Source organism: Lathamus discolor, chromosome 8, assembly GCF_037157495.1.
Source record: "Lathamus discolor isolate bLatDis1 chromosome 8, bLatDis1.hap1, whole genome shotgun sequence".
NCBI classification, from domain to species: domain Eukaryota; kingdom Metazoa; phylum Chordata; class Aves; order Psittaciformes; family Psittacidae; genus Lathamus; species Lathamus discolor.
Window position 1 is genome coordinate 18,406,800 of NC_088891.1, and position 10,053 is coordinate 18,416,852.

General features: G+C 41.9%; 1 protein-coding gene across 1 annotated transcript in view; it reads left to right on the forward strand.

The window, feature by feature from the left end:
* The first annotated feature begins 3,362 nt into the window (after positions 1–3,362).
* The window catches only part of USP3 (ubiquitin specific peptidase 3), a 93,124-nt gene continuing 86,433 nt past the window's right edge, over positions 3,363–10,053 (forward strand). Inside the window, exons 1-2 of the mRNA XM_065688045.1 lie at positions 3,363–3,468; positions 9,679–9,837. The gene's annotated coding sequence lies outside the window, so the exon portion shown is untranslated. The remainder of the gene's footprint in view (positions 3,469–9,678; positions 9,838–10,053) is intronic.

The window sequence follows — 10,053 nt, forward strand, 5'->3', positions numbered from 1 at the left end:
TATCCATCTGAGTTGTGTGTGTAAAGCTTTGCTTAACTTCAGTGGCAAACCACAAAGGTTTTTGTATGGCTTTGGTTGTTTCTAAACTTGACTGTTGTTTAGGCTGCTCCTGGAATACCCTCTATTCCTGCAGTGATTGCTTAAATCTAAGCATATTATTTTGGTGACCTTCAGCTTCATAAGGAACCATTTCTCCAGACATCAAGTGTCATGAAATACCTTTCCAAAATAACTTCTGAGTAATGCCAGTAAAGGTAATATGAGACACAACTCACTTAAGCTATTAACGTTTACTTTTTTGTTGTTGTTGTTTTAAATCAGCATTATGTGAAAGGACCTCAATAACCTGAGGCACAGATACCGTGAATTAATACAGCAAATATTGATTATCCAGCTTCATCACTGAATATTGCTGGATTTGACAGAAATACTTATTGGCTATTTAATTAGCAATAGTGCTTGATTTTCTAGTTCATGTGCTTTGGCAGTAACTCACAACTGATATGAAAGTTAGTGAATCTAAGGAAAGAGTAGTTTTGTCTCCCCAAGACAAAACCAGATTAATAGTTGAGGCACCCAAGTGGGCACCCTAAGGAATGAATAGGAAATGCATGGATGACAAGTACTTTCTAGAGTCTGTGCTTTTTATGTGTTCATGTAACAAACTTTCAGCTGTATTTAGCTGAAAGCATATATTGTGTCTTTACCTTAACTAACAAGAAGCTAGAGTCACATTCTTCTCATGTAACCCAACTTGATGTGTGCGCTTGGGTCTTGTTATTTTGTTTAGTTTCAGACTGCTTCTGGCAGACAAGTTTGCTGCTTCAGGACCAGCTGTTTAAACATTATCTTGCAGATCCCCTTGATCTTAACTGATTGTAGGTGTACAGTAGTTCTAAAATCACTTCTGCAAGTCCTTCAGTTCCCACAGAAGTTAGTGGCATGTATCTGCATCCCAATAACATTTTAAATACATTTGCATTGTGTTTGTTAAAAGGAAATAGCAGGCATCCTTACACTACTTTTTTTTGCAGTTCCTGCCTCTATTTCTGCTTGTAGAGTAAGTTGCTGTAAGAGTGCATGCTTGTAGACCAGAAGCAAGTTGTTGGTAGACATGTAGAATGTATCCAGCTTTTATAACCCCTTAAATTGCATTTTTCCTAAATCGTCCTTTTTCCAACTTGGTTGACCTAAGTAATTGATGTAATTTAGGACTTCAAAGTATTTTTTCTTTAGAAATGTTCTAATCTTAAAGAGATATATAAATGAAGCTTTTATGTCACGTAATGTCATTCCTGCCAGCTAGAGGTTTAAAGAAAGGGCAGGGAATGGAATGCAAAGCATACTGAAGATTCTTAGTGCTCTAGAATGGTTTGTAGTTGCAACAAACATTTCTTATTGTCTTCAGCAGAGCACATGAGCAGTAAGCAGTCAGCTTGTGGTGAGAAAACTGTTACATAAATTCAGTACATACTCAGTACATACTGTTCATCTCTTTGTGAAGGTGTGAGCAGGACACAAGCATTTTCCTCATCTGAGGAATTAGCATTTAATGAATTGTGGAAAGCATGTGTAGCTTGAACTCTGCTACTGCATGCATTGTACTGATTTAAGAATTGTGTAAGTGTTCAGTGTTGAGAATTTCACCCCAACTGTCTCCAATACCTTCCCTGATTAGATGACTGAGATGCCTTACTGCAGTTGTGACTTTTCCTTTTATGCCACTACCTTTGCGGAGCAGCATAAAGAGGTGATGCTAGTGTGGACATACTTGCCTCGAGACAGGAAAGGGAAAGCTCCAGAACATACACTCACAGTTTGTGACACTTGCAGCATGACTCCATCTGTTTGCATGTTGTGTTGGACCACTGGAATGTGCCCATCTCTAAAGACGAGTGCAGTGGCAGTAAATTAGCTCAGTGAAGCATAAATTCTGATGTCAGCACTGCCTTTTTAGGAACTTGAATGTTAAACTTTTGTCAAAGGCGGTTTGCAAATCTTCAGTGTTACTTTACTGGTTTTCTGTTTTCTGCAGGCACCATAGCACTGACGAGCTCTGCTCTGTGTTCTAGGTGAAGAATGGAAGCCTGCGCCAGTTCTGCCCATGAGATGGATGTCTGATGGTGCCAAATACCGCTTCTGACCTTCCTCACCCGCAACACGATGGCTGTGCCCCACGTTTGTGCTCTGAGCCAAACGCAGGCCGCAGGCACCCGCTTGCCTCACACACTGCGAGCAGCCTGCCGGAGCACCACCGGTGAGCGTACGCCAGTGCGGGAAAGGGCTGAGCACGGCGCTGGGCGCGCAGGCCTCAGGCACTGTGCCGGGCTGCGCGGCCGCCGCCATCGCCCCTCGCGGGCAGGTGCGCGGCACCACGCTGCCCCTCAGGAGCCGGAGCCCGCCGCGGCGGCAGGCGGGTGCCGGCTGCGGGGGGACCCCGGCCGGCGGGGACACGGCCAGAGGCGCTGCTCACCCGCCCGGGCCCGGGCGGGACCGAACTGCCCCTCGCCTCAGAGCACCGCAGGCCCGGGGCGGGCGCCTCGCCGTGACGGGGCCCGCCTTGCCGGGTGCGGTGCCCCTGCCCGCCGCGCTGCCTTCCCTCCTCGGCGGGCGGAAGCGGTGGACGGGCGCTGCCGGGGCAGCAGTGACGGGTGGGGAGACCGGGGAGGCGCGGAGCTGCGCTCCCCTCAGCCCGAGCCGCCGCAGCCCCGCCCAGCCGGGCCCTCCCTGCGCTTTGCCGCCCGAGATGGCGGCGGCGGGCCGCCCGCTGCCGCGCTGCTCCCGGTCCGCGGGGATCCGGGCACAGGGGCCACAGAAAGCGGCCCTCGCTTGGTCCCGGCCGTGGCCTCGCAGGCCCGGGCGGCGCCCGCTTGCCGTAGTCTTTAATTACTGTCAGGCTTGTGTTGCTCAAGTTTTGGCGCTTAGCGGTTATCCCCGAGAGCTGGACCTGCGCTAGGGAACAGGCTCCGTCAGAAGTGGGCCTAGCAGCTGGTCCTGCTCTTTTGTGTTTCTCAGGCAGTGTAGTTGAGTTCTTCAGCAGTTGAGACTTGCATCACTGGTGGAGTTATTTAACTTGTAAACCACCCCGTCCTCTTCAGAGATGGGATTGTCGTCTCATCAGTTTCCTGACGTGGGAAACGCACTCTCGTTCAGAACCCGTTTCTTCTGTGGTGGTCACGCTGCAGCTCTGACCAATGCTTCCCCACTGGCTTTGATTCAAGAGCTTTCATCTGGCCGGCCTCCCTGCTGCTTTGTGCCCCTGTGTGGTGGCCATTAAGCATCAGTATGGAAAAACGTGCTCGTCTTTGGAATGGTGTTTTCTGTTCTGCTCCAGGAACCATTCCGATGTACCTGCGGCAGACTTCAGCAGAAAGTCATGTGGTATTTCCCATTCACCGGAGGTTCCTTAAGGGTGGCATCTTCCTGGACAAAGAGCTGGCAGTATTCAGTATTAGTAGTTCTCTTGGGGTAAGATACTTCCTTAAAAGTTAGGTTTAACAATAGAGAATAAAATGGTCGCGGCATTTAAGCAAATAATAAAACTTGGGAACTTTTATGTTGAAATTAGCGTCTATGATGCAAATTGGAGATCGAACACAGCTAATGTGGTTAACCCTATTCATTAGCCCTTGAACTTGCTTCCATAGGAAGGGCCACCTCTTGGAAAGAAAGTGCATTTAAAACAAAGATTATATTTCATTTATCACGGCTCTTCATTAACCCTATGTTAGAGCAAGCTCCCTTTCAACCATAGATTTGGAATTTTTCACAAGTTACATTATTGCTGCCTGTCAGTTTTCTTCAACTTGTGACACTGAAGCTCTTGATGTAAAGATCAAAGTGATTAAACAATAATAAACTTTCCAAACTGTCTTGCTTAGGGATATAGAATGAAATATTTAATTTCACCTTCTAAGGGTTTCTTTTCCCCCTTTATTTAAATTCCACCCAGATGAGAACATAAAATTAATGGAGTCAGGTAAGTTTTCTGGGAATTGGGTTGCAGTGTCGTATGGTAGCCTTTGATATCATGATATCAAAGTCTTGTGACTGCTATATAAAATGCCAGCGGAGGGACTGTGGTTGAGTGCAAAAGCAACAGCTTGTTTCACTGACCTGGAATTGCATGCATAGCATTCTGTGATACTTACCATAGCCTGTAATTACCATTTTATGACTGAAATGTAATCCTTAATAACCCAAACAGTAAATGTCCTTTATGGAGAGCTTCTTGTAATTCAGGTAATAAGTGCAAAACGTTATTGAGGTTGTTTTTTTCCAGTTATCATTCAGGAAACAGATTTCTGATGTTAAGTAAAAGAAAAAATATTATTTAAATTTTTCTTTTCATTTTCCAAATAACAAGTGAAAGCTTTTGGTGTATGTTCCATAAATCTTTCCAAAATTTTCTTTCTTTGGGTAAAAGGTGGGAAACACTGATTTTGATTAGTATGTGCTTTTCCATAAGAGCGAATTCAGTACCTGGCTTCATTGGACTTTTGGTGCCTGGCAGATATGTGTACATATATTGTGTGGAGACATGATTGTGTCTATAGCATGCAAAGAAGTATGAAGCCAGTCAGAGTGCCTCTAAGCACTGGATCAGTGGTTTCCAACAAGTGAGCTCAGTCCTGCCTGCAGAGGTTCACCTACATCAAAAGTGAGGGTTAGAGTGCAAGCAGGAAGTTTGCTGCTGCTTTTGAGATATGCAGGGTCCTAACATTCAAATGGTAGTAAAGCCCCATATTAGACTTTGAGTAATAGAAATCACACTTTTTTCTTTCACTTTTAGGGAGCAGCTTAGTGTACCCCTTTTTAATTATGCAACTAATTCAGCGGGTGAACATTAGCTTATCAAAAGTTTAGTACAACCAGCTTAAAGACAAAATACAGTAACAGCTAGTCCTAAAAAGGCATATTTGTTCGTATATTCTCTTTGAATTATTTGCATGCCTTTTCCTTCAGGGTTTTCATATAAAATTTTAGAATCAGAAGATACTGTAACATGTCTTTTCCTTACTTTACTCCCTTTTACGACCAGAATTATTTGCTGGTTTAGTCCCATGACTGCATCTGTAGCTGAGATAGACTGGAAAAATGATGATTTCAAATGTGAGTCTGTGGACTTCCACTGTGTTTGTCTCCATAATGGCTAAACCAAGTGACAGTTAACTTTTACAAGTAATACCCCCACATATTTGCAAATGAAGTTTAAAAAAGAAATCACGTTTTGAGAATCATACATGTTTTCATTGAAGTGGCCTCTGCAGGTGTTCTTTAAAGTGTCGTTACAAGAGGCCCATTTTTACTGTGTGTCAGCTGAAAACTATTCTTGCAGGCAGAAATTTCAGCTTGAAGTGAAGTCAGATTTGAAAGAGGAATGGTAGTCTGTTAAAATACATGTTTCTGTGCTCTGCTAAAGCTAAAATAGGCATATGTGCGATGGAGTGGTTCTTAGAGAAATAATGTGGTCTGGGCCAGCTGCATACGTTGAAGTTAGTGAGTAAGATTATGTTGTTTGACCCAGTTCTTGGTGTAACCAGAAAGTTTTTTAACCATAGAATCCTGGAGTGGTTTGACTTGGAAAGGACCTTAAGATCATCCAATTCCAGCTCCCTACCATGGGCAGGGATGCCTCACACTAGACCATGTTGCCCAGGACCCTGTCCAACCTGGCCTTGAACACTGCCAGGGATGGAGCATTTACCACTTATCTGGGCAACCTGTGCCAGTGCCTCACCACCCTCACAGTAAAGAACTTATTCCTTATATCTAACCTCAACTTCCCCTGTTTTAGTTTGAACCCATCCCCCCTTGTCCTCTTGCCACAGTCTGTGGTGAAGAGTCCCTCTCTGGCATCCTTTTCTTCTTGAAATACGGTCTATACCTGTAGTAGCTTATTCTTCTGTGATCTCCCTGAGGAGTACTTTTTACTTGTTCTTGGTGAAGACTGCAGCAGTATGGAGCAATGCCGGCATTCCTGTCTGTTGCTTTTCTTAATGGCTTTTGACCCTGTTGTAATAAGCAGTTAATCTTATTTATTTTATTAGGAGGAGGTTGTATTCTTTGTCCTGCCATAGAGCTGTAGATAAGTGAGAAGGCAGCAGAATTAGAGATCACTGTGATGTTCTTCACAACGTATTTTCAGTCTCTCAGTGTGCAAAAAACCTAATTCTCTGATGCTATAATTTCCACCTGTCCCCAATTTTAGGGTGGGACACCCTAAAAGTTGAGAGTGCGTATTTTGATGGGGGTTTTTGAGTCACCAGAGAGTTAATCTTTCTAGCAAAGCAAGAAGCTGTTCTTTGTATTATGTACAGAAAGCAAAGAACAAGAGGGCACAAGGGTGAAAAACATCTGAAGATTACCCAATCTCCGCTGTGCAGCCTCCTTCACTCTTTCGCTTCTTCTGTAGCAATTCCCAAAGGAAAAGCCCTCCTTCATCATCCTCTAGAGGACATAATGCTTCTTTTTGAGAAAACTGTGAAAAAGTTTTTTTAAAATATATTCTTTTGAGAAAGGCACAGAGGAAAACCTATAAAAAGCAGCAAACATTCTGCTATTGCCTTTGTTCTTCTAGTGGGTGAATTCCTAGAAGGATTTATAAAATAAAGGCAGTCTGTACAGGAGCAGTAAAGTTTAGTTCTGTAAAACTAGCTTAGAAATGTTCTGTGCTGGCAGCTTTGAGGTGGTTTGCTGGAAATGTGAATCAGTGAACGTGTACACATAGGATCGTGGTGCCTGTGCAAATATGATGTGGTGTTGTTACTGAAGAGAAGGGGCTGCTGCCTCACTTGATTTTATCAGTGAAGAATTCGATGCATCTTAAGTTACTTGATTTTTATTAATAAATGACTGTGTGTTATCATTAGTTGATAGAAAACTCCTTAATAAGCTGAAGTGGTCATTGCTTGAAAAGCATTGGCTTTCCTGGGAAGGTACTGGAGTCAGTAGTATGTGACTATTAAATTTATATCATAAGCATTTCCAAAAACATCGTAATAAACTAACAATTGTAGGTACCGAGTTTGGTAGAAAAATAATCGTTGAGTGATATTATTTGACTTTAAAATTCCATGTTCCATAGAGGTGTTCCAGCATTTATGTTTATTTTCACATTTCCTTTTGGCATTGTTTCCAAACTTGAATGGATGTGAGGAAGCAAAAGTGACAGCTTTCCTGACTTGTCTCATCTGTCAGTCACTAGATGGTGCCATTTCACTTCTCTGGAAACTGTCTTACAAAAGAGTTAATCATGTTTCTAAAAGAAAGCAAAATAGTTGGACCTTTGAGTCCTTTTTTGGCATTACTGCTTTTTTTTCATGACCATGCAGTATGTGTATTTTGCTCAACTAAAACTGATATATTAATGAGAATGTGCGAAATTTCCAAGTTGAGTTATTTCAAGTTGTCATAAACTTGTAGTTTGACATTTGTTTACATCTTTTTTACTGACTTCGATAATGATTTGATAAAAACACATTTTAAATGTAGGATTGTTTAAGGGTCTTTTTACCTTTTCCTGAGGTCTAGGTAAGGACTTGCAGCTAATGGGAATTATCATCTGGATTACTTCAGTTGAGGTGTAGTGTTTTTTATCCATGGACAATTGCTTTATATTCCTTTATGACTTACTAAGATACATTTATGTATCTTACTGTAGTCCCAGGATACTACAGAAATAACTTTGTGCAGTTTCATGTAGCAGGCTACTAGTTGTCAGGGGAGATTTTATTTCATAATTTCATGTTAAAAAGCTATGTGGTAATTTAATGCATTGTCACAAGTTGTATACTGTAGTGGAAGAACAAGAGCTGATGGGTTTAAACTTCAGCAGGGGAAGTTGAGGTTAGATATAAGGAAGAAGTTCTTTACCGGGAGGGTGGTGAGGCACTGGCACAGGCTGCCCAGGGAAGTGGTAAATGCTCCATCCCTGGCAGTGTTGAAGGCCAAGTTGAACAGAGCTTTGGGCGGCATAGTCTGGTGTGAGGCATCCCTGCCCATAGCAGGGGGTCGGAACAGAATGATCTTGAGGTCCTTCGCAACCCAAACCATTCTGTGAGTCAGTAATATTCCACCCAGCAGTTGTCCAATTCTGGGTATCCAGCCACGGGATATAATTAATTTTCCCATGTATTGTTGTAGTTTGCTGTGTTCCTTCAGTTTGGAATCAGTATTTGATTACTTGATAACCTGGCTACTGTCAGGCAGCTGTTTGAAGCAAACATCCTCATGGACACCACACATCTGAGAACTTAATAGTTCAGCTGCAGCTTACTGCAATGATAAGACAAATGAATCAATATTAAATTTATATGTTTAACTGTGGGTAACAGATTTCAAGTTCAGGACTAGGTTTTAAATGAGGATTAATGTATTGATCTTGCTACAGAATTAATGAAAACACCATTTTACTTCAACACTGTAAGCTTTGCAATAGCAAAACAGCTTCATTTTCTTACACCGTTTTAGCTGAAGTCAAAAAGCCTTTTTTTTTTTTTTTTGTCAGGTATATTTAATACGGTTTTTTGGAAGTTAAAATTCGGAGTTTGTTTTCCTACACTGGGTATGATACATGCAGAAGTTTTTGTATCTCAGTGTTTCCTGAGCGAATTTTGAAATACACTTAGTTATGCAAGATGTGGTGTTGTACAGTGTTCACCACGGAGAAAATGTAAACCTAAGGTATTGGTCATGATCCCACTCTAGACATCTTTTAGCAGAATAGTCATGTAACTGATCAACCAGCTTGGGTGAAGTTGTACCAGGTTGAATTCAGACTTTGTCAGAAAACTGTGATAGGATGTCCTGAAGTCAGTTCTCCTTTCTGAAGGAAAAAAGAAAACCTGATAGCTGCTCTTTTCACAGCCTCTTCCTGAGAGGAAGAATTCTTGACTAAACCAGGAAGTAAGACAGTCATCGAAGCACCTCTGTGAGGATATTCATATTTGCCTACAGGAAGTGAATGCTTTTTGGCCTTGAGATTTATATAGGCACACTATAGGTGTGTTGTAACACAAAGGAATGGGTTTCCTCATGTCACCAGGCAGTGGAAGGAGAGCTCTACATCCCCTGTGGCATCTGACTTGTTGCACTTCTTTTCTGGCTTAAGTGATTGAGGCTTCATTTCTGCTATTGGAGCCTCAGAAATGGGTAATTTTATTTAAAAAGAAGGGAATGGTGATTTTCTGAACTTTATTTTGGTAGAGTGTTAACTACTTGTGCTTGATTTTCCCAGACATCTGAAATGTCAGGCATGTAAGAATGACAACAGAACTGGAAAGTATTAAAAAAACGTGGTACTTCAGTAGGTTATGAAATGATAGTGGCTGAAGAGCCCAGAAGACGTATGGGTTTAGATTCTGTCAGCTCAGGGACCACTGGCTGTGCAAACTGGTAATACAGTATTAAAGAGAAACAAAAATCCCCATGTGCTTGTGTTTTCAAAGGAAGCATGGATTTCATTGGTGGGCTCCATGCAATTAGGGAGTGTTACAAGCATGAGCAGCAGGAATATGATTTGTGTGAATCCCTCTTCAGTTTATTCTTTTGCTTAAGAAAAAGTTCTGAGGGAGAATTTTTTGTTTGTGTAATGTATTTTCTTTGCTTGTAATGAGAGACTTTTCCTCACAGTCAGCATACAGTACTTGGCTGAGGTTCGTGTGCTTCTTGTTACAGATGCCAAGGATGTTGCTTGCAAAAGAGAGTGATTGATCCATGTTTGCAGTCAGCTGAGCTGAACGAAAATGTTGCTCTTCTAAAAGAAATAAGAGAAACCAAAGAAACACCATAAACATTTATTATCGTTTCTTGTCTTTAAACACCTGCATTCAAAGAGTAAGTAATGTACCCCAGAGCGCACAAATGATGCTTTTAAAGTAAATTTCAAACATTTCAACAAGATGATCTTTATGTGCTTGTCTGTGCAAGATAAAAATCATGGCAAATGCAGTGTAATTAGTTGTAAGATTAAATCTCTGCTTCTAAATTTCTTGCTTCTAAGTTTTGTGTACAGTAAGTAGTAATAAGTTATTTCTCCTTTCACTCAAAAGC